We start from the raw sequence: 25,301 nt of genomic DNA on the forward strand, positions 1-25,301 counted from the left end.
TCACCATGTTGACCAGGATGGTCTCGATCTCTTGACCTCGTGATCCACCCATCTTGGCCTCCCAAAGTGCTGGGATTACAGGCGTGAGCCACCGCGCCCAGCTGAAGTCCAACGATCTTATGAAATACTTTTCATGTTTTTTTCTTAATTTTAGGAGGGTTTTTGAAATATGTTTTTGTTTCGTGGAGGGGACACCCTCTGTCTTTGACTTGCAAGAGCCTCCTCCATCTGTGTGTACTGAAGCCAGTGTCTGCCACACAGCCTCTCAGCCACAGCGCCCATGGTCAGGTGCAGCGGCTCACTCCATCACCCCAGAGAGCTCCTCCCCTCGCCCCTCCACCCACAGCCACCTGAAACCACTGCCCAACTCCCCACATGGCAGCGCTGTCTCCAATATGTCACATGGTGGGATCCTTCACCTGTGCCCACTGAAACCAGCTTCCTTCCCTGCCCAAGTGTCCTGGGAGAGCTGCTGCATTTGGGGCACATCTTTCCATGTTGGCTGGAGCCCCCTGTGTGGAAGCGTTGCATTGGTTCACACCTTCTTCTGCCAATGGACACTTTGTTCTTGTCCAGTTATTGGTAATGAGGAATAGGCCTAAACACTCCTGTGCAGGTTGATGTGCACGTGCTTACATTTTCTCTTGGGGGGAATTCCAGGAGTGGGGTTGCTGGATGATGTGGTAAGGATGGGTTAAATTAATAAGAAACTTCCAGACCACTTTCCAGCATGTTGGGGCCCTTACCATTCCCACTGCAGCTTAGGAGGGTCCCAGTTCCTCTGTGTCATCACTAGAGCCTGGGTTGGCCATTGGTTTCTGTTTTTAGACATTCTAATGGATTTGCAGAGGGACTGCTGATCAGCATTTCTCCAACATCTCTGTGATGCTGAGTGTCTGTCCTGGGCAATCTGCCCTCCTGATGACTTCTCTGATGAGGCTTCCATTCAAATATTTGCCCTCTCTTTTATACTGGGGTTTTCGCTTTCTTATGGTTAAGTTTTAACAGTTCTTCATATATTCTGCATGCCAGTATGTTGTGAAATGTGTGATTCACAAATATTTTTTTCTAGACCATAGTTTGTACTTTCATTCTCTTTAAATTCTTATATTGCTATATAGAGTTACAATTTTAAATTTATAATGAAATTTAATTGGTCAATATTTTCTTTTATGAATCATGCTTTTGGTGTCAGGTCTAAGAACTTTTCACCAAACCTGAGGCTGTGCAAATTTTCCCATTTTTATCTAAAGGTTTTATACCATCATGTTCTATGTTTAGGCCTGTGACAAACGTCGAGTAGCATTTTGTATCAGCCGTGGCCATATCTTCCTTCATATCTGACAGTATTGCAGGCATTTCTGCTGCCTGTGCCCTGTGCTCGTCCTGTCTTCTTGGTCTACTCTTCCTGTGAATTTCAGGGGATGTCTCAGAGCTGGCACTGTCCTGGTCCATCAGAGGTCCCATGGGCTTGCCCACGCGGGAAAGTCAGGACTGTGATGCTGACAGGATGCCCCATGAGTCAGGGAGGTGCTGACGGGGGTTTCCATGTAGCAGAGAGGTGTTTGGTTTTACAGATGGGAGAGACTTGGGAGGGGATGAACTTGAGAAACGCCACGGATGAGAGGCCCAGGAAGAGCAGGTCTCGGGCTGCCCCACTGTGTAAGCACCAAACTTGGATGTGTCAGTGCCACGCCAGGAGGGAACCCTCAACCACAGGCCTCTGGGTGTCCAAGGCCAAGTCTTGTTCAAGAGGTGCATTCAGCTGAGCCAGCCACGGCAGAAATACATAAGGGTGATCCCATGGTTCCTCTGGTTAAATCCTCTGCTAATCCCACCCTCCTCAGAGAGGGAGCCAAGTCCTCACAGCAGCCTGCAAGCCCCGCCTGCCTGCCCCGGTGGTTCATGCCTGTAATCCCAGCCCTTTGGGAGGCTGAGGCAGGCAGACCACCTGAGGTCAGGAGTTTGAGACCAGCCTGGCCAGCATGGTGAAACCCTGTTTCTAGTAAAAATACAAAAATTAGCTGGACATTGTGGTACATGCTTGTAATTCCAGGTACTTGGAAGGCTGAGGCAGGAGAATCGCTTAAACCCAGAAGGCAGAGGTTGCAGTGAGCTGAGATTGTGCCAGTGCACTCCAGCTTGGGGGACAGAGCAAGACTCCATCTCAAAAACATAATAATAGTAATAATAGAAGAAAAAGGCAAAAATTTAAACAAGTAAGCAGAAACATGGCAAAAGAGTTGAACCAGCCCTTCACAGAAGAAAAAAATGTGGAGGAATGGCTGATAAAAATATGAAGAGGGTCTCAGCCTAACAGGGTGAGATACCAGGTGACACCCACCAGACTGGCAAAAATCCCACAATCAGTGCAAGTGTTGGGGAGAATGGAGAGCCACAGGAATGCTCAGCCACCACTAAAAATGATTGTGAATTATTTTTGCTATGCTTGCTTATGAAAGGGTGTGTGTCGTGCGTTATGAGGAAAATTACATTTCTTACTGGGATAAAATTTTAAAAATTGAAAGCCACTGACCAGAAGAAACTGCACTTGTGTACAAAAGAAATGCCCAAGAACCTTCACAGTAACACAGTCCTAGGGGCCCACCGGGCCAAACACTCATCAGCAGGAAAACGAAGACATTTCCCACAGTCCCATCCACCACAAGAGATCACGCAGCAATGAAAATGAATCGGGTCAGTGTGGACGGGTCTCAGGAAGAGAACGGAGGATGAAAATAGACATGGAGAAAATGCTCAGAGCCAGTGCAGCAGAGAAGCAGCCACACAGGAGACTTCTTCACATCAAAGTTAAAAACTGCAGCCGAGGCAACAGAGCAAGGCACTATCTCAAAAAGACAAGAGTGTTCAAAAACCACAGGCAGTATTGTTTAGGATGCGCACAAATGCAGGGAAAGAAACGCGCTACAAAGAAAAGTACAGGAATGATAAAGACTAAAGCAGAAAGTGACTCCCTCTGAAGGAGAAGGGAAGGGACTGGGATTCGGAGGGGCCTCCAGGGAGCATCCAAAGTTTGGTTTCTTCAGATTGTATTCCCTAAACTTGGTGGAGGTCCCATGTGTCCAATGTGTGAACATTCCTTATACCTGACCCATATTATACAAGTGCTTATTTCCTATGCAGTATTGAGAAGACAGGTATAAACAAGGTGCATTAAAGAGCAAGATGGCAGATGAGCATCAGGAAGGAACCTCAAGCACATCCGAGACGTTCCACCCGTGGAACCTCACCATGGATACCCTTGTGCTCACAGGCCTGGCCTCCCCTCAAAACGCAGTCAGTTGTCGGAGATCAGAGGCCACACTCATCACAGCAGAGAGGCAGGACCAGCTGCGATGGGGTCCTTCTGTGACGCCCACTGCATCCCCAGCTGTGTGAAGCGACTCAGCTGCCAGGTCTCACAAAAGATCATCATACACTGAAACCGCGTGCGGAAAATGGTAAGTTCTCCGTGTGTCCATCAGCAGCAACTCTCAGATTCACCTCTGTCCTTCACCCCTTCTCCATGAAACAACTTTATAGAGCTTTACTTGGACCTATTTTTCTATTTATTTTTATTTTACTATTGAAAAGACATATATTGTGTGTATGTGTGATTTTGTCTTTATCAGTCAGGATAATCCTGGTTAAATTTCTACTATTATTATTATTGCCAACAACGTTTAGTTTTTTTAAGCTTTTCAATTCCCGAGGATATTGATCAGGGTCTTTCTGTCTTGTGAGACAGAAAACAAATCCCAGCTGTGCAGGAGGAAAGAGAAAGCATTGATACCGAGGACGGAGACACTCCCAGGCTTAGCTTGCTTGGTGTACAGCTACATCTACAGTTTCAAGTGCCCTCCTGTGACTCTCTCTCTCTCCTTCCCAACTTTGGCTCCATGTTTAGCTCCAAGAACCTCAGACGTAACAGCATCACTGACTCCTCCCAAGGATTCCAGCTAACCTATCCTTACTCTACAGCAGCAGCACTGGATTCTCTGGAATCGCCGACTCTAAAGCAAAAACCGCTCCTGCCCCCTCAAACTAAAGTAAGAACCACTCCTGTCCTGGTACTCAACTGCACGGTCCTCTAAAGAAAGAACTGCTCCTGCCCAAGTCTGAGGCTCCGCAGCCCTCAAACTGAAATAAGCACCGCTCCTGCCCAGGTCCCCAGCTGTGCAGCCCTAAAACTAAAGAAAGAACCATTGCTGCCCAAGTGCCTAGCTGCCCGGCCCTCAAAATAAAGTAAGAGCCCTCCTGCCCAAGTCCCCAGCTGTGCAGCCCTCAAACTAAAGTAAGAACTACTCCTGCCCAGGTACCCAGCTGCAGCCATCAACCTAAGGTACGAACCACAACTGCACAGAACCCAATATGCATGGACTAAAGAAAGACCACTCCTGCCCAGGTCGGCAGCAGTGCGGCCCTCAAAAAAACAAAAAGAACTGCTACTGTCCAGGTACACAGCTGTCAGGTCCTCTAAAGTAATAACTGCTTCTGCCCAGATCCCCAGCTGTGTGGCCCTCAAACTACAAAAAGAACTGCTCCCACCCAGGTCCAGAGCTGTGCGGCCCTCAAACAACAAAAAGAATTTCTTCTGCCCATGTCCACAGCTGTGCGGCCATCAAACAACAAAGAGAACTGCTCCTGCCCAGGTCCACAGCTGTGCGGCCCTCAAAAAACAAAAAGAATGGCACCTGCCCAGGTTCAAACCTGTGCGGCCCTCAAACAACAAAAAGAACTGCTCCCGCCTAGGTCCACAGCTGTGCGGCCCTCAAACAACAAAGAGAACTGCTCCCGCCTAGGTCCACAGCTGTGCAGCCCTAAAACTAACGTAAGAATGACTCCTGTCCAGGTACCAAGCTGCCTGGCCCTCGAACAACAAAAAGAACTGTTCCTGCCGAGGTCCAAAGCTGTGCAGCCCTCAAAAACAAAAAGAACTGCTCCTGCCCCAGGTCCGCAGCTATGCGGTCCTCAAGCAACAAAAAAGAACTGCTCCTACCAAGGTCAAAAGCTGTGCTGTCCTAAAACAACAAAAAGAAGAGCTCCTGCCCAGATCCACAGCTGTGCGGAACCAAAGTAAAGTCAGAACTGCTCCTGCCCAGGTCCACAGCCATGCAGATCTCAAAACACAAAAAGAACTGCTCCTGCCAAGGTCCACAGCTGCGTGGCCCTCACACAACAAAAAGAACTGCTCCTGCCCAGGTCCACAGCTGTGCGGCCCTCACAGAACAAAAACAGCTGCTCCTGCCCAGGTCCACAATTGTGTGGCCCTCAAACAACAAAAAGAAATGCTCCTGTCCAGGTCCACAGCTGTGCGGCCCTCACACAACAAAAAGAGCTGCTCCTGTCCAGGTCCACAGCTGTGTGGCCCTCACACACCAAAAAGAAATGCTCCTGCACAGGTCCACAGCTGTGCAGCCCTCAAACACCAAAAAGAACTCCTTCTGCCCAGGTCCACAGCTAGGTGGCCCTCAAAACACAAAAAGAATGGCTCCTGCCAAGGTCCACAGCTGCGTGGGCCAAAAACACCAAAAAGAACTGCTCCTGCCCAGGTCCACCACTGTGCGGCCCCCAAACAACAAAAAGAACTGTTTGGGCCAAGGTTCACAGCTCTGTGGCCCACAAACTAACGTAAGAACTGCTCCTGCCAAGATACCAAGCTGCCCAGCCTTTAAACAACAAAACTACTCCTAGAAAGGTCCACTGTTGTGTGGCCCTCAAATGACAAAAAGAACTGCTCCTGCCCAGGTCCACAACTGTGTGGCCCTTAAACAACAAAAAGTACTGCTCCTGCCCAGATACCTAGCTGCCCGGCCCTCTAACAACAAAAAAAAACCCTGCTCCTGGCAAGATCCACAGCTGTGTGGCCCCAGAGTAAAGTAAGAACTGCTCCTAACCACATACACAGCTGTGCGGCCCTCAAACAACAAAAAGAAATGCTTCTGCCCAGGTGCACAGCTGTGTGGCTGCAAAGTAACATAAGAAATGCTCCTGCCCAGGTCCACAGCTATGTGGTCATCAAACTACAAAAAGAACTGCTACTGCCCAGGTCCAGAGCTGTGTGGCCCTCAAACTAAAGTAAGAACTGCTCCTGCCCAGATCTCTGGCTGCGTGGTCCTCAAAATGCAAAAAGAACTGCTCCTGTCGAGGTCCACAACTGTGCGGCCCTCAAACAACAAAAAGAGCTGCTCCTGCCCAGGGCCACAGCTGTGCAGCCCTCAAACAACAGAAAGAGCTGCTCCTGCCCAGAAACCTAGCTGCCAGGCCCTCAAACAACAGCAACAAAAAAACTGCTCCTGGCAAGATCCACAGCTGTGTAGCCCCAAAGTAAAGTAAGAACTGCTCCCGCCCATGTCCACACCTGCGTCTCCCTCAAACTAAAAAAGAACTGCTCCAGCCCAGTTCCGCAGCTGTGCAGCCCTCAAACAACAAAAAGAACTGCTCCTGGTCGGGCACGGTGGCTCAAGCCTGTAATCCCAGCACTTTGGGAGGCGGAGGCGGGTGGATCACGAGGTCAAGAGATCGAGACCATCCTGGTCAACATGGTGAAACCCCATCTCTACTAAAAATACAAAACATTAGCTGGGCATGGTGGTGCGTGCCTGTAATCCCAGCTACTCAGGAGGCTGAGGCAGAAGAATTGCCTGAACCCAGGAGGCAGAGGTTGCGGTGAGCCAAGATCGCACCATTGCACTCCAGCCTGGGTAATGAGCAAAACTCCGTCTCAAAAAAAAAAAAAAAGAACTGCTCCTGCCCAGGTCTATAGCTGCGTGGCCCTCAAAGGACAAAACGAAATCCTCTTGCCAGATCACTAGCAGCGTGGTTGTAGTTTGACGAGCAGTTCTTTTTTTTGAGACGGAGTTTCGCTCTTGTTACCCAGGCTGGAGTGCAATGGCGCGATCTCGGCTCACCGCAACCTCCGCCCCCTGGGTTCAGGCAATTCTCCTGCCTCAGCCTCCTGAGTAGCTGGGATTACAGGCACGTGCCACCATGCCCAGCTAATTTTTTGTAGTTTTAGTAGAGACGGGGTTTTACCGTGTTGACCAGGATGGTCTTGATCTCTTGACCTCGTGATCCACCCGCCTCAGCCTCCCAAAGTGCTGGGATTACAGGCGTGAGCCACCGCGCCCGGCCCGAGCAGTTCTTTTTGTTGTTTCAGTTCTTCAGTTTGAGGGCTGCACAGCTGCGGACTTGGGCTATGGCAGTTGTTACTTTACTGTCAAGGTTGCGCAAATGTGGACCTGGGCAGGAGCCTTTCTTACATTAGTTTGAGGGCCACACAGCTGTGAACCTGAGAAAATGCAGTTCTTTTTGCATTTTGAGGACCACACAGCTGGGGATCCGGGCAGGAGCAGTTCTTACTTTAAATTGAGGGCCACATAGCTGTGGACCTGGGCAGGAGCAGTTCTTACTTAAATTTGAGGGCTGCACAGCTGGGGATCTGGGCAGGAGTAGTTCTTCTTGCAGTTTAAGTACCACACAGCTGTGAACCTTGGCAGGAGCAGTTCTTTTTGTTGTTATAGGGCCGCACAGCTGCAGACCAGGGCTGGAGCAGTTCTTTTTGTAGTTTCAGGGAGAAGCAGCTGTGAACCTGGGCAGGAGCAGTTCTTTTTGTTGTTTGAGGGCCAGGCAGCTTGATATCTGGGCAGGAACAGTTCTTACATTAGTCTGAGGGCCACACAGCTGTGGACCTGGGCAGGAGCAGTTTTTACTTTAGTTTGAAGGCTGCGCAGCTGGGGATCTGGGCAGGAGCAGTTCTTACTTAAATTTGAGGGCTGCACAGCTGGGGATCTGGACAGGAGTAGTTCTTCTTGCAGTTTAAGTACCACACAGCTGTGGACCTTGGCAGGAGCAGTTCTTTTGGTTGTTAGAGGGCTGCACGGCTGCAAATCTGGGCAGGAGCAGTTCTTTTTTAGTTTGAGGGAGACACAACTGTGTGGCCCTCAAACTAACGTAAGAACTGCTCCTGCCCAGATATGAAGCTACCCCACCGTCAAACAACAAAAAGAACTGCTCCTGGCAAGGTCCACAGCTGTGTGGCCCTCAAACTACAAAAAGAACTACTCCTGCCCACGTGCACAGCTGTGCAGCCCTCAAAGAACAAAAAGAACTGCTTCTGCTTAGATCCACAGCTGTGCAGCCCTCAAACAACAAAAAGAACTGCTCCTGCCCAGGTCCACAGCTGTGTGGCCCTCAAACTAAAGTAAGAACTGCTCCTGCCCAGATCCCCAGCTTCGTGGTCCTCAAAATGCAAAAAGAACTGCTCCTGCCCAGGTCCACATCTGCGCAGCCCTGAAAGTAAAGTAAGAACTAGTGTGGCCCAAGTCCGCAGCTGTGTGGCCCTCAATCTAAAGAACTTAAACAAAAAAAAACTGCTCCTGCCCAGGTCCACAGCTGTGCGGCCCTCAAACAACAAAAAGAACTGCTTCTGCCCAGGTCCACAGCTGTGTGGCCCTCAAACTAAAGTAAGAACCGCTCCGGCCCAGATACCCAGCTGCGTGGTCCCCAAAATGCAAGAATTACTCCTGCCCAGGTCCACAACTACGTGGCCCTCAAACAAGAAAAAGAATTGCTCCTGCCCAGGTCCACAGCTGTGTGGCCCTCAAACAACAAAAAGAACTGCTCCTGCCCAGGTCCACAGCTGCGTGGCCCTCAAACAACAAAAAGAACTGCTCCTGCCCAGGTCCACAGCTGCGTGGCCCTCAAACAACAAAAAGAACTGCTCCTGCCCAGGTCCAGAGCTGTGTAGCCCTTAAGCAACAAAAAGAACTGCTCCTGGCAAGGTCCACAGCTGTGTGGCACTCAAAATAATGTAAGAACTGCTCCTTCCCAGATACCAAGCTGCCCGGCCCTCAAACGACAAGAACTGCTCCTGGCAAGGTCCACAGCTGTGTGGCCCCAAAGCAAAGTAAGAACTGCTTCTGCCCACGTCCACAGCTTTGCTGTCCTCAAACTAAAGTAAGAACCACTCTTGCCCAGATCCCCAGCTGCGCAGTCCTCCAGCTAGAGTAAGAACTGCTCCTGGCCAGGTCCACACCTGCCTCTCCCTTAAACTAAAAAAGGAACTGCTCTTGCCCAGGTCCGCAGCTGTGCGGCCATCACACAACAAAAAGAACTGCTCCTGCCCAGGTCCACACCAGCATGGCCCTCAAACAAAAAGAACTGCTTCTGCCCAGGTGCACAGCTGTGCGGCTCTCAAACAACAAAAACAACTGCTCCTGCCCAGGTCCACAGCTGTGTGGCCCTCAAGCTAAACTAAGAATTGCTCATGCACCGGTCCACAGCTGCGTGGCCCTCAAACAACAAAAAGGACTGCTCCTACCCACATCCGCAGCTGTTTGGCCCTCAAACAACAAAAAGAATTGCTCCTGCCCAGGTCCACAGCTGTGTGGCCCTCAAACTAAAGTAAGAACTGCTCCTGCCCAGATCCCCAGCTGTGTGGCCCTCAAACAACAACAAGAACTACTCCTGCCCACGTGCACAGCTGTGCAGCCCTCAAAGAACAAAAAGAACTGCTTCTGCTTAGATCCACAGCTGTGCGGCCCTCAAACAAAAGAACTGCTCCTGCAGTTCCTATACTCTGGCAGGTATAGAAAAGGGTCGAAGACATCATATCCCCTCCCCAGATTCTCAAGCAAAATCTATACTTTGTTCACCTCATAATCTTTACATATTTATACATTAGTATTTGATATATGTTATTTTGTGTGGAGAGGTATAAACAATATATTTGAACTTAACGTTTCTAGTTATCATGTGGCCTTCTGTTAAATATATCCATACTGTTTCAACTACTTTAATGCTGTGAGACAAATGAGCTATTAAAACATGAGTGAAAGTGTCTGTGACCCTGCAGCACCTGTGGGTCCCCAGCCACCACTCCCCCTGCCCGTCCTGATGGCACTGCTCATTGTCACTCCTTTCTCAGCACCAGGATCTCTCCCCAGAAACAAGCCTGGATCTGTAAGACAAGCTGCACTCAGCTGTCATGACAAGCAGTCAACATCAGGCAGAAGGGACACCATTTTACAACAAGCTGCGTAGACTGTGACAGGGAAGTACGGCCCATGGCAGTGCTCCCTCCTCAGCACTTGCGGCTGCTGACAGGAAGCATTTTCCTCCTTCCTTCACCTGGTGACTGACTGTCCTGAACCACGGTATCTCCCGGGTGGCAGGTCCTGAGGAGAAGGAGGCTCCTTCCTCAGGGTTGAAGCCCCAGGGCACCAGTGAGGAATCCACTGTGGTTCCCATGCACATTCCTGGTTTGGCAGGAGCTGGGCATCCCCTGGCAGAAGCCCTGGGGAATCTCGTAAAATCAGTGTTCAGATTATCGCAGGCTGTGACTTTCGAAATTTTAACTGAAATCGAGCCCACCATCCCATGCCTTGATGGAACAAATGGAGGTTTTTTTGTTTTTGTTTTTTTTTTTTTAACAGAGTCTTGCTCTGTTGCCCAGGCTGGAGTGCAGTGGCATGATCTCAGCTCACTGCAACCTCCACCTCCCAGATTTAAGTGATCCTTCTGCCTCAGCCCCCTAGTAGCTAGGATTACAGGCACATGCAACCATTTCCTGCTAATTTTTGTATTTTTAGTAGAGACAAGGTTTCACCATGTTGGCCAGGCTGGTCTCAAAACTCCTGATCTCAGGTGATCCACCCACCTCGGCCTCCCAAAGTCCTGGGATTACAGGTGTGAACCGCCATGCCTGGCCAGAACGGAGATTTTAAAAACTAAAAAAGATGTCCAGTAGGCAAAAGTCAGTTGCATTTCTTCATATCAGTAATAACAAATGGAAATAATTGGAACTGGAAATATTAAAATGCCATTTACAATAGCACCTCTAAAGTTGAATCCATTAAGTATGAGTGTAACAAAATGTATGCAAATTTGCATTCAGAAAACCATGAATCACAGTTGAGAGAAACCAAAAGAAATATAAATAAGTGAAGAGATGTTCCTTAACCCCTAACCCTAACCCTTAAGCCCAATCCTAACCCTAACCCTAACCCTACTCTGATTACCCTTATCTCTAAAGCTAACCTTATGGTAACCCTCAACCATAATTTCTAACTTTACTTTTACCCACTCTAATTCTAACCTTAATCTGAACCTACTCAAACCTTTACTGTAACCCTAATCCTAAACCTCACTGCCCTTTCACCCTAACTCTTCACTGTAATCCTGACCTCTCAATCTAACCCTGGTTACTCACCTGATCTCTCCCTCTAATGTCTTACTATGCAGCTCCCAACCACCAACCTGAATCTCCTACTTGAAGTCCTTATGCCATAATCTTCAATTCGTAAACTCTGAACCCTTCAACCCATCTCTTAATTTTATAATACCCTGACACACTAACTCTGTAAATACAAACTGCAGTCTATACACAATCTCATCCTGATATATCCTAGTCAGTGCTATGCCACTTCAAGGACTAATCTATAACCTCAAAAATATAGACTTAATAATCTTCAACAAAATAATAGCATATTAAAACGAACAGCAATTTGAAAGGATCAAACACCATGAACACGATTTTTTATCCCAGTAAATCAACGGTGGTTCCACACACTAATACCATTCATGTAACACACAGTATTGTTAGAATGAATGGAAAACATCCCAAAATTTTCTCAGCTGTTGCTGAGAATCGGCTTTCAATAAAGTTGGAATTACAGCCGTATGCCACCATGCCCAGCTAAATTTGTATTTTTAGTAGAGACAGGTTTTCACCATGTTGGCCAGGCTAGTCTCCAGTTCCTGACCTCAGGTGATCTGTCTGCCTCAGCCTCTAAAAGTGCTGGGATTATTGGTGTGAGCCACTGTCCCTGGCCAAAAAATCCATTTTATACATATACACTAGCAATGAATAATCTGAAAACAAAATTATAAAAATTTCACTATAAATAATACCAATAGCAATAATATGCTTAGGAATAAACGTAATCAAAGGGTAAGACTTAAAAGGGGGATATTATAAGACATTGCTTAAGGAAATTAAACAAAGCCCAAATAAATGTAAAAACATGTCATGTTCATGGATTTGAAGACCGTATTTGTTAAAGTTTGCCAAACTCCACAAAGCAATCCACAGATTCAATGTTATTCCTATGAAAATCCCAAAGGCCTTGGGACAGAAATGGGAAAGCTGATCCTAATGTTTATATGGAATTTCAAGGAATCCTGAAAAACCAAACCAATGCTGAAAAATAACTCCAAACCTGGAGGTTAGCCAGGCATGGTGGTAGGCACCTGTAACCCCAGCTACTTGGGAGGCTGAGGCAAAAGAATTGCCTGAACACAGGAGGCAGAGGTTGCAGTGAGCTGAGATCACACAATTGCACACTCCAGCCTGAATGACACAGCAAGATGTTGTCTTAAAAAAAGAAAAAAAAACACGGAAAATATACAGATAGCAAATAATTACACAAAAGGATGTTCAACATCATGTCTCATTAGGAGACTGCAAATTAAAATAATGCAGAGATATCACTGCACACCTAGTAGAACTATAAGACTCTAAGAAAAGCTCAACAATAACTGGAGGTTGAAGAACAACAGGTACTGTCATTCACTGTTAGCAGAATGCATCAATTGTACAGCCACTTTGGGAGATAGTTTGGCAGTTTTTCCCAAAGATAAACAAGGCTTACCTACAATCCGACAAATGCGCCCCTAAAATGTATATGTTTAGACAGATGCTTTGAAAAATTGCTTTCAAACAAAAACTAGCATAATTAACTTGAAGTACAACAATGCAATGGAATACAATTCAGCAACAAAAAGGAATGAACTTTCAACACCTGAAAATAAATGAATGAATCTTGCATGTATGTTGCTAAGTGAAGGGTGGCAGCATGAAGATGCTATACATTATATGACTCCATTCATCAGACATTCTGGAAAAGGCACAGCTACAGAGATGATAATCAGATGAGTGACTGGGGTGGGGATTTTAAGTATTCTGGTACTTTAGTGGTGGATATCCAACACTATGTATATATTTAAACCCACAGAATTTTAAAGCACAAAGAACAAATCACAATCTACACAAATTAAATTATTTAGGTTATGGAAGTATCTAAGGACAAAATACAGAGTGCAACTAAGAATCTAATTGTATTACCAATGTATGTTGCAAATGGTGGGCCAAAGGTACTGACCTAAGTCATTTTGGAAATGAGTAGAATTCATAGACTAAAAGCAAAATGTATTATACACAAACAGTGGACTCTATTTTAGAAAGTTATTTCCCATAGGGATAATAGTTAATTTTGAAACCACTATCTCCATAAAAAGAAAAATAACCATGATTTTCCCCTATACTCTCAACACTTCACTTCTGACAGCAAATTGGGGTGGGTGATGTTTCCCATGCCAACCAATTTTCCAACTCTCTGGACAACAATTGGGTGTCCTATAATTCAATTATGACATTAATTACTGAAGTTTGTACAGACCCTATAGGTTAAGGGCTTAGTAACACCAGACTGTTCCCATCCTCAGATGCCACTCAAAAGTAGTGAATCCCCAGTTTACCCAAACTTCTATGACTTGGCTAGAAACTGTGCACTCCTATACCCCCTCCTCAGGTTTGATAATTTGCTATAATGGCTTATAGAACTCAGGGAAACACTTACTTATGTTTACTAGTTAGTATAGTCTCAATGTGTGTATACCCTCCAAATTCCTATGTTGAAACATAATCCCCAAAGGGATGGTATTCAGAGGTAACTGAGAGATGATTGGATCATAAGGGTGCTGCCCTCATGAATGAAACCAGCACCCTTATAAAATAATCTAGGAACCTTTTCCCCGCAATCCTGCCATGTCAGGACATGGCTAGAAGGCACTATCTATGAAAGACGAGCCCTCACTAGACATCAAATCTGTCAGACTTGATCTGGGACTTTCCAGATTCCATATTTTAGGAATTTTTATGAAAGCTTCATCATGTAGACATGATCAACTATTAACTCAATCTCCAGTCCCTTCACACCCTCAAAGGATTGCATGTGAAGCTAAAAGTTACAAGCTTCTTATCAGGGCTTTGTCTTTCTGGTGACCATCCCCCATCCTGAAACCATCCAGGAACCCACAGAGGGTCCTTACAGAAGACATTCCTATCACTCAGTAGATTCCAAGGAATTTAGGAACTCCATGTCAGGAACCAGGGCCAAAGACCAAATGTTAGAACACAAGATGTTCCTAGCACCCCTATTGTTCAGGAAATTATAAACGTTTTAGGAACTCTGTACTATGAACTGGAGACAGAGACCAAATATATTTCTCATTAAATCCCAACCTGGAATCTGGATCAAGAATGAATTCCTTGTTCCCAATGGAACAAGGGATGAAATAAATGGCAGATAGTGACAACCAGGTTCCTCACTGTTAAGAGTGAGAAGTTACAGATAAGAAATACAGGAAGCCCAGAATGATCTCTGTGATAATGGATCAGAATACATACATATATATATATATATATATATATATATACACACACACACACACACACACACACATATGCAGGTACAAACTCAGATTTAACTTTTTATATATATATGTATGTGTATGTATGTGTGTGTGTGTGTGTGTGTGTATACATATATGCAGATGGTTCCATGTAGAAACCTGTATAATTAAGTGGGTACATATAAGTTACAATACACACATATATTTGTTCGCACTGTCAGCTGTCAGGGTCATGATGCAATAACCACATTTAGTGGCCAGATGTAAGTTTTTAATACCATTCTCTAACAAAGGAAATCAGGGGTCTTTGAAAAACTGGTTGAAACTAGGACTGGGACAGAAAATATATGAGCCAGGGTACTTATGAAGTAACAGAAAGAAATTGTAAACAAAGAAATACATGAAATTATGTCAAAGGAGCCAGTGGAAAGAACTCCCAATGGACACAGGGTATAAACAAAAAGCAACAAAATACTGCAGAACTGGATAACAACCAAAACATTAAAGTAACTGAGTGTCCATACTGGTATCTATTTATGATTAAATTGATACATACATGGCCTGAATAGAAATCTCTTATACAGAAGAATTCCAAATACCTGATATAGACACTCAGCCATCAAGGAGGTGGGGCTAACTCCCCACTCCTGAAGTGTGGGCTCTGCATGGTGACTTCCTCCAAAAGCATACATAAAATGTAGACATGGGAAAAAAGTAACTTCATAGTGAGAAATTTGAAAACACTACCTCAGCCAGGTGATCAAAGTTAACATTAATGGTAATAACATCTTGAGGCATGAAGTGACTAGAATAGTACCTGCAAACCAAAAATAAAATTCAAAGGCCCTTCCCCCAACCATCTGTATAGACTCCCTCCTCTCCACCAGGGGACCTCAAAGTTAACCTGAAGACTGGTTCAGGCCTTAATGGGAAAGCAGTGGTCAGACATGCCTCATTATTCCCTCCTCCCTTTTGGAATTCAAGAAAAGCCAATCAGCATTTAGTTTCTTATCAGACCTTAAATCTGATAAGAAACATTTACAATCTAACCTTAAATCTACTAAGAAATATTGAAAATCTATTCTCTCTGAAGTCTGCTACCTGGAGGCTTCATCTGCATAAACTTCGGTGTCCATAACCACTTCTCATAATCCAGACACTCCTTTCTATTGACAGTAATTCTTTCAACCAACTGCCAACAAGAAAATGTTTAAATCTACATATAACCTGGAAGCCTCACCCCACCTTAACCCACTGGGTTGTCCCACCTTTCTGGACGAACCAGTATATATCTTAAATACATCTGATTAATGTTTCCTATCTCCCTAAAATGTATAGTACCAAGCTGCACCCCAACCACCTTGAACACATGTTCTCAGGGTCTCCTGAGGGCTGTGTCACAGGTCATGGTCACTCATATTTGGCTTACAATGCATCTCTTCAAATATTTTACAGACTTTGACTCTTTCTTGTGTACATACTACATATCTGATCTGCTTCCCCCAAACCTATAATCCCAGTCTAATTACGAGAAAAACACCAAGTAAGCCACAATGGAGGACATTCTACACAATACCTGACCAATCCTCCTAACACTGTTCCAGGTCCTCAGAAGGAAAATCTGAGAGACTGTCACGGCCAAGAAGAGCCTGACATGATGACTAAATGTCCTGTGGGATCCCAGATAGGATCCTGGGACAAAAAAAGGCAGAACTAAGGGAAACCAAATAAAATATGTGCCTACATAGAAATATCTGGTCATTAACTGTGACAAATGATGTAAGACGTTGGCCAGGCATGGTGGGCCATGCCTGTAATCCCAGCATTTTGGGAGGCCGAGACAGGAGGATCACCTGAGGTCAAGGGTTCTAGACCAACCTGGCCAACATGGTGAGACCCCATCTCTACCAAAAATACAAAAATTAGCTGGGTGTGATGGCAGCTGCCTGTAATGCTAGCTACTCGGGAGGCTGAGGCAGGAGAGTCATTTGAACCCAGGAGGCAGAGGTTGCAGTGAGCCGAGGTAACACCACTGCACTCCAGCCTGGGTGAACGAGACTCCATCTAAAAAAAAAAAGATGTTAATAACATATGTGATACATGTGGATATGTTAATAAGAGGGGAAACTCGGTTGGGTCTACATGGAAAATCTGCATTTTCTTCCCAATTTCTGTGTGACTCTAAAACTAATTTAAAATAAAACCTTTATTAAAAAATTATAATTTTTTAAAAATGTCTGCTTACTTGTACCAGTAAGTAGTAATTGATACTAACTATTCCTACTTTTTAAAATAAGAGCATTCATGATGCTGCAAAGTAAATTATGCAAACTAATATATAATTTCAAAGAAATGGCTCTTTTACACATTTTATGTTAAAATAACACATACATGTAAACATAATTATCATATCTTTTTTCTTGTGGTATGGTTCACTCTCTAGGAAAGCTGGTCACCTTAGAATTAGGGAAAAAATTCACATTTTGGAGACTATCTCAATTTATGGCTGGATGTTTTCAAAAGTATGACTGTGTAAAAAAAAAAAGTTCAAATAGCAAATTGATTGTGACTGGATCACTTATTCTAATGAATGCTTGTCTTTATTTTGTTTTCCAGCATCCCTTTTAGCTACAATAAAACAGAAGCAAATATTTGCCACTGGAAAAAAATATTCAAAGACAGGAAAAATGTAAGCAGAATTTGTGACCACAATCCTTCAATGTTTCATCATGATGATTTCTAATACAGAAGAGCTTAAAGGGAAGTTATTCCCCCAAAGACGCTTTGCAGAAATTGATGAAACTAGAGAAAAAAAAGTGGCAGGACATTCAATGTGACTTTAGGTGTAAATGTGTCTTGCGGGAAAAAATAATTTACCTTTTAGAGGATTGCAAAGAATTCCTGGAAGCCCATACTCTGGAATGTTTCTAAATGTAGATGTCAATATAGCTAGTAATGAATATAATGATAAATAGGGATCTGCACTTCATTTGTGTAATAAAATACCAAAGCAGCATTTACTACTCCAAGGAAAAGAAGTTATACTGAAATAGAGTTGACAGTCTCAGAATCAAAATATGTTTCCTGGACAGGCATGGTGGCTCATGCCTGTAATCCCAGAACTTTGGGAGGCCAAGGCAGATGGATCATCTGAGGTCAGGAGTTCAAGACCAGCCTGACAAACATGGAGAAATCCCGTCTTTACTAAAAATACAAAAATTAGCCAGGCATGGTGGTGCATGCCTGTAATCGCAGCTACTTGGGAGGCTGAGGCAAGAGAATCGCTTGAACCTGGGAGGCAGAGGTTGTAGTGGGTCCAGATCACACCATTCCTCTGCCCTATTGTATACGTAAAAATGCAGATTCACTAAGCCAGACTAAATTGTGTTATTCAGTGGAAGGCTGATCAAGGATTCAAAAGAATGCAACCTTTTGTCTCTTATCTACTTCTGACCTGGAAGCATCCACTCTTCCTGTTTCTGGTTGTTCCGCCTTACTGGACCAAACAACTGCACATCTTACACATATTGATTGGTGTCTCATGTGTCCCTAAAATGTATAAAAGCTCTACCCTGAGCACCTTGGGCACAGGTTGTCAGGACCTCCTGAGGCTGTGTCATGGGCACCGTCATTAACTTTGGCAAAATAAGCCTTCCAAATTGACTGAGACCTGTCTCAGATATTTTGGGATCACAATCCACAATCACCACGGTGTGACAGTTAACTACAGCATTCAGAAGAGATGTACTATACAGGTTTGTAGCCTGGGAGCAATAGGCTACACCATATAACTTACGTGTGGAGTGGGCTACACCATCTAGGTTTTATAAGGACATTCTATGTTGTTCGCAGAAAGATGAAATCTACAAGGACAAATTTCTCAGAAAATATCCACCTCATTAGGAGATGCTTGAGTGTATTTTAAATGGTCGAAGCCTACGAGAAAAAAAAAAAAACTCAACACCTGTTATGGTTTAATAACAAGGCTTAACAGAGTGAACATATTTCATCTAATCTAAGATGCCAATGATTAAAAGACATTATTTTATGCATCACCACAAATAGGTTGCCAATTAAACCAACTTTCTGAATAACAATAAAAATGTGAATTTACTTCTATTAATGCCAGGAAAGTAAAATGAAAGTGAATTATGGTTTTGACATGTTAAAGCAAAAAAGGAGGAGGCTGTTAGCCTGAGGTCTTCCCTAAGCAAATGGAGACCAAACTTGGAAGCATTTAGACTTAAAAAAATTAACAAACCAACCACAGTCGATGGCAAAATGCACAGCCGCCAGTTGACTGTATGACTAGGGACGCTGAGGGAACCATACCCACAAAAGGTGCTCGCCCAGATGGAGCCAATGAGAAACCTCACTTAGCTGCCACCACTAAGAGCTCGAAGCCCCAAGCCCTGTTTTCTGTTCTGGTGCTTCAGGCATGATTCATAGATCATTCCTTTCCTCAAACAAACTTTAAATTTATTTTGCCTAAATTTCTTCTAACCCCTAACCCCTAATCCCTGACCTATAACCCCTAACTCTACCCCAACCCTCACCCTAAACCCTAATCCTAACCATAGGTCAGTTTCCATGTTTGCATTGATTCATCAGTGTTGATTATTAACACCGCTGTATTGGCAAGGCCTCGTAGGTAGTGCAGATTTTATAGTAACATTTTGGTACTGAGGCCTTGCATTAGCATTCCATGAGTACCGTGGGTGCTGTTGTCATATTTCGGATGTCAAAGCTGCCTTGGGAACGCTCTATTTGTGTTCTGAGGCTGCGGTGTGGACCTCATACTGCAGCCCCCGGCCTTGGCTGGGAAGAACCTGGGTGTGCAGAATTCAGAGGGGCGTTTCGTGTCCAGTTTTCCACACCAAGACCTTCTTACTAACCTCTGACCCTCAGCAGCCAGGGCTGCAAACAAGAAGGATTTTACTCACAGTGGACGCGGTGTCCCCAAGGTCTGTGCTAAGAACACTGCGCTGCCTTTGCAGTGCCCTCGGGTCTGTGCTGAGGAAAACGCAGCTCCACCCTCGCGATGCCCCCGCCACCTTGCCCCGTGGTCTGTGCTGAGGAGGATGCAAGTTCACCCTTGCAGAGGCCCCCGAGGTCTGTACTGGGGAGAACGCAACTCTACAGACCGCCATGACAGGAGGTACGCAGGCGCTGTGACGTGAGGCAGGCCAGTGCTGTAAGGCAACTCCGCAGACCGCCGTGAGGGGAGGCACGCCGGGGCTGTGACTGGAGGCACGCCGGGGCTGTGACGTGAGGCACGCCGGCGCTGTGACGTGAGGCACGCCGGCGCTGTGACGTGAGGCACGCCGGCGCTGTGACGTGAGGCACGCCGGCGTTGTGACGCCACGCACGCAGGCCCTGTGACGTGAGGCACGCCGGCGTTGTGACGCCACGCACGCAGGCCCTGTGACGTGAGGCACGCCGGCGTTGTGACGCCACGCACGCAGGCGCTGTGACGTGAGACACGCCGGCGTTGTGACGCCACGCACGCCGGCGCTGTGACTCGCTGTGACTGGAGGCAGGCCGGTGCTATAACGCAACTCTGCAGACCGCCATGAGGGGAGGCACGCAGGCGCTGTGACGCAGGCACGCCGGCGGGCTTGGGCGCCCCCTGCTGGTTGCTGGGCATGGCAGGTCCCTCTTGCTCGCTGTGCTGTGCCCGCGCCCCCTGCTGGTGGCTGAGGCCACTACAGGGCCCTCTTACAGTGCGGTGACCGGCATTCCCTGCTGGCTGCGGGGGCACTGCAGGGCCCTGTTGCTCAGCGTAGTGGCAGCACCGCCCCTGCTGACAACCAGGGCAATGCAGTGTCCTCCTGTTCACGGTGTGCTGCCCATGCTGCTGGGCCTTCTTGCTCACAGTGTTGTGGCAGCATGCCCCGTCGGCTGCTGGTGGCACTCTAGGGCCCTGTTGCTCACAGCGTGACGGCTGGCGCCCCCTACTGGCCTCCTTCGGCACCACCTAAAGCCGGAGTGCCAGTTATTCAGCGTCCACAGTTCTGGAAATTTAAACTGAAAAGGGGCTATTATTGGAGAGCGCTGATGTCCCAGTTCTCATTTAACTTGGAAGAAAGGTTTTCACCAAGAGGCAGTACAAAGATGGCAGATAACTTCGCTGAAAATAAATACAGTGTAAAGAGCTAATTGTAGAAAAAAATAGGTGGGCCCCAAGGGAGGAGCAGACCGATCGTGCAGGAAAACAGCCCAAGGGTCCTGTGCAGGGAATTTTAATTTGGACTTCTTCACATTCCTGCCTCTGTTTCAAGTCTCCGCCTGTTTTGTCTGATAGATTTTCTCAACAAAGTAAAAAATAATGAGGTACAAATAATGTATTTAAACTTAATGTTGCAAGTTTTAATATACCTACTTTTCAATTTTCAATACTGTTTTGCCTACTTTAGGAACAGTAAGAAAAATGACTAAAACATGAATAAAAGTGTTTATGGGTGTGCACATGTTTCCTCGAGCCTCAGGCTTGGGGTGAATTGAAAGATGCCCGGCCATCCCCAGCTTTCATCCCAGATGTCCTAATGTTGGCTCTAAGCATTTCTCTTTTCTCTATATAGAGATCTTGCCCCAGAAACAAACCCAAATCTTACCGCATGTTATGGCATGCTGTGATGATGAGTAGCCAAAGCTTCAAGCAAGGGTTGCCTTTGTAAACAAGACTTGTAGAATATGACATGTGAAAGTAAAGCCCATGGTGGAGTTCCTGTCTCAGCACACGGTGAGCAGACAGGAAGCTTTTGCTTCCCCTTCCTCACCTGGTCTGCAGTTACATCTTCTCAGGTCAGTCTTGAAGAGAACAAAACACTGGTCTTCACTGTGGACATGCTACCAGCTGCTCCAAAGTCATGGCCTCTCCTCTGGTGGGTCCTCAGAGCAAAGCTCTGGTTCTAATCCTAACCCTAACGCTGTCCCTAGACTTTGACCCTGACCCTAAACCCTAATCCCTTCCTTGGTCCCCCATTCTGACCCTTACTTTGACCCTGACTTTGATCTTGACCCTGACCATGACCCCGCCTCTAACCATACTTCCAGCCCTGACTCTGACCCAGACCCTAATCCTAACCCTAACCCTATTGTTATCTTTACGATCTATCTCTAATCTTACCACCTAGCTCTAAATAGCTGTACCCAAAAGCACTTTGAATTATATAACTTCTTTTCCTTGAATTTTCTAAGGACGTCCTAAAGGAGATGTCATTACATATTTTGCAGTCCTTCTGAGAGCTGTGGCTTCAGATAAGAAGCTCTAATACTTTGCAAGACATGAAAAGTTCAGAGGGTAATAGTACTGACTTGTTAGGGATACATGCTGGCATTCACAATAGTCATTGGTGCTGTTCTCCAAATATTTTCAGTTTATTTTTTATGAATGCACTCTGACTGTTCCAGCCCAGCTAATTAAATTTTTGCATGGCCACATGACTTTTTTTTTTTTTTTTTTTTTGGTCAATGGAGGTGAGAAAAAAATAATGTGACTTTTTCTGGAGAAATCTCCAGGAAACAGAGTTCTATTGAGCATGCTTTTTCTCTTTTCTATAGCAATGGGGAGCTTATTGATGGTACCTCCCTCAGCCTGGATTCCTGTGTTAGGATGATATAGCACAGACCTACCTCTCACCTGACCCATAATAAGATGTAAATAAATGAGGAAGAAGATTTCTGAGCCATTGAAATTTGGAAGTTGTCTGTCACAATGGTTTAGCATAGCCCTGAATGACTGATGCAGGGCTGAAGAATGAATCGGAACTGAATCTGGACAAGACATGTGAGGAGCACTCCAGGCAGAGTAAAATTCAAGTCTTGTCTCAAAGATAACAGTGAGCACGACATGTTATTGGGGTGGGTGTGGGATAAATAAGGTATATCAGGTGAGAATAATGAGAAACTCAACTTCAAAAGACAGTGCTAATATGGACTGTGGAGAGATTCAAATGCCCTGCTTAGCATTTGAGAATGTAATGGTTGAGCAAACTAACTAAGAACCCTAAATGAAGGTTTGGGATAAATATTTGGGGGTGTCTAATATCCCAGTTTTTCATCCTAGAATGGGCAGAGTCCTTGACCTCATTCTAGGGAGACTTCCAAATAAGACTTGCAATTCTCCAACAACCCACATTAAGAGACTTTCCTGCACTTTTGACCTATGGCTAACACTCCTCACCTTTCATTCTGTCCTCAGTGTTTTGAGGAAGCACCTTTAACTCTCTATGACTTACAGGTTATTAAGTGGCCCTTATAATTCCCTCCAGAAGTGGAAAAGACTAATAATGATGGTTTCTGAGCTCACAGCAGCAAGCAGGCATTTGTGCTCAGCAGCCACGTGGCTCATCTGCTAGGAGCTTACTACATGCGATGTTCTACAACATTGCTTAACACAAGGGGAGAATCTCCTGACTCAGAGGGTTTAATTGCTCACCTACTTCTTTTTCTGCCCTCTTGGGCTCCTAAAATTAAAAGAACCCTGGGGTGATAAAATAAGTCAAATGGTTGCCAACAATATCACAGAAAAATAACGATTCCTAAAAAATCCCCGGCCTTAGATGACAGCCTTGACTGGGTAAGTTTGAATGTGCTGATAGTGGGCTTGGGAGAGGGAAGGTGGTTAAAACGTTCATATTAAAGAACCTCCACCCAGATTGCAAGAAAAGAGGGAGGAATGGAGATGGCTGCATGAGTCCCTACAAGAAAAGCAGATGTTTTGAGATCAGTTATATTTATTTTGACAAAAATTAGAGACAGAAACCAAAGTTTAGCCTGAGGCTAAAATTAATTGTGCAATAAGCCAGAGGCACATATGACACAGACAGATTTAAACATTTCTCCCTTATATTAATACAAATACTAAAATTACAAATAAACTGATTCCAAATAAAACAAGTATCTAAAAAATTTAATGAATAAACCCTGGGGTCTACAGTAGTATTTAAAGGAGATCTCACAAACAGGTTTGGTTTTTGAAGGTTGGAACTGATGGCCTAAAGAATTCATTTTGTTCTAGAGAGAGAAAGAGAGGAATTTCTTGGGTTCCTTCAGGAATGTGTCTGACTTTGCTTCATCTTTGTATGTTTGAACTATGCATGTGGCAGAAGAAAACATGAAGATTTAAGAGATTTAAGGTGTGAAAAGTCACTGGGTTCTCTAAAAAGCCTGGGAATCTTCTGCTGGAAAAATAAGTTTGTTGAGAAAAAATGAGTTGGAGGAGGTTGTTATTGAAGTGAAGCAGAATTGATTTTACTAATCTGCTTATTACCCGCTTTGTAGTATGGAAACAAATTATTCATGCACAAGGTCCTCTTACTGTTCCTGGAATGCAGTGGAAGGAGAACAGATTAGCTTTTCTCCCTCAGAATACAACCACTAGAGACAGCTTACCTCAGATGAGATATTGCCTAGTTATTTTAAAAAGACAGTGAAAAATGATGGATATAAAGGTTTGCTAAAAAATAAATGCATACTAGAAAAAGAAGCATCTGGGTCACAGATACATTACAGCCAAATGTGTTCCCCTGTCAGTGAGAAGAAAACAAAAATATCCAATAAAATCATTCACAGTGTGGGAGAGAGGAAGTTGAAGGATGCAAAGGCCAGACACAAAAGGATTTCAGAATTTCAGTCCATAAGGAAGTGGCTTTGTGCATTGTCTGTTGCTGTGTGCAAGGTGAATTCTGGGGCAAGAAAATGTGCAGTGACAAGGGCTCCTTTGTCCATCTCACCTCTCTAGATACCAAGTTTCAGACATGTTGCATTTTAATTGAAAGGTTGAGACACACACACACACACATATATATGTGCATATATATATATATACATGCGTGTGTATATATATATACATATATATATATACTTGAACACTTGCAGTGTTTGAAGTGACAAAGGCTACTGTGACAAAAAAGCAGGGAGAGGGATTTTTTTTAAAGCAAAAAACATCAACAAAACACACACACACAAAAACAACAAACAAACAAAAAAGAGAGGAAGAAGTCAAAACACCCTGGGCTGTGACTACTTCCAGGAAGGGGCTACCAGAGGCAGCTGGAAATTGTATTTGCTTTGCCCCTTGGGTTTCCAGCCTGCTTCCTTTCTAAAGCATTTTACTTTGCTTTTGGTTCATAGAGTTATCCCTTTCTGTTTTCTGGAACAGCTATGTATTTTCTTTATCTGTCATCGCTCCATTTACCTGCTTATCATCTCTCTATCTATTTACTATCTTTTCTACCTTAGGTCAAGCAGAATAGAATTACAGTGTGTGTTCAGTCTACCATTTAAAACAAGAGCTCTTGTAGGCATTCTCCATCACATCACAAACCTGAGCTTTCTAAAACAGGATGTGGCAAACTACCATGCATGGGCCATGTCTGACGCAGTCTGCTTTTGTAAGCAGTGTTGTACTGGGACACAGCCACATACACGTGCTGTATAACAACTCTGGCTGCTTTCATAGTACAATGGAAGAGCTGAGTATTTGAGAGAGAGACCATATGGCTTGGAAAACTTAAAATATTTAACACTTAGCCCTTTGCTAAAGAAAATATTTGCTGACTCTTGTTTTAAATTATCTTTGTATAGAATGCTACCTAGAGCCCTCTGGATAGAATCACAACTCTTTTTTTCCCCCCATTTATTTATTTTATTGCATTTTAGGTTTTGGGGTACATGTGAAGAACATGCGAAATTGTTGCATAGGTACACTCATGGCAGTGTGATTTGCTGCCTTCCTCCCCATCACCTACATCTGGCATTTCTCCCCTTGCTATCTCTCCCCAGCTCCCCACCCCCCTACCGTCCCTCCCCTATTTCCCCCC

At 44.9% G+C, this 25,301-nt stretch overlaps 1 long non-coding RNA gene across 1 annotated transcript; it reads left to right on the forward strand.

The window, feature by feature from the left end:
- The first annotated feature begins 5,711 nt into the window (after positions 1–5,711).
- On the forward strand, positions 5,712–8,131 carry LOC119469787. Its single transcript, XR_005198629.1, has 3 exons — positions 5,712–5,781; positions 6,034–6,078; positions 8,009–8,131. It is a non-coding gene; the product is annotated as an uncharacterized LOC119469787 (long non-coding RNA).
- Positions 8,132–25,301: the final 17,170 nt, after the last annotated feature.

The sequence above is a fragment of the Cebus imitator genome, unplaced genomic scaffold, assembly GCF_001604975.1.
Source record: "Cebus imitator isolate Cc_AM_T3 unplaced genomic scaffold, Cebus_imitator-1.0 Scaffold835, whole genome shotgun sequence".
NCBI lineage: Eukaryota > Metazoa > Chordata > Mammalia > Primates > Cebidae > Cebus > Cebus imitator.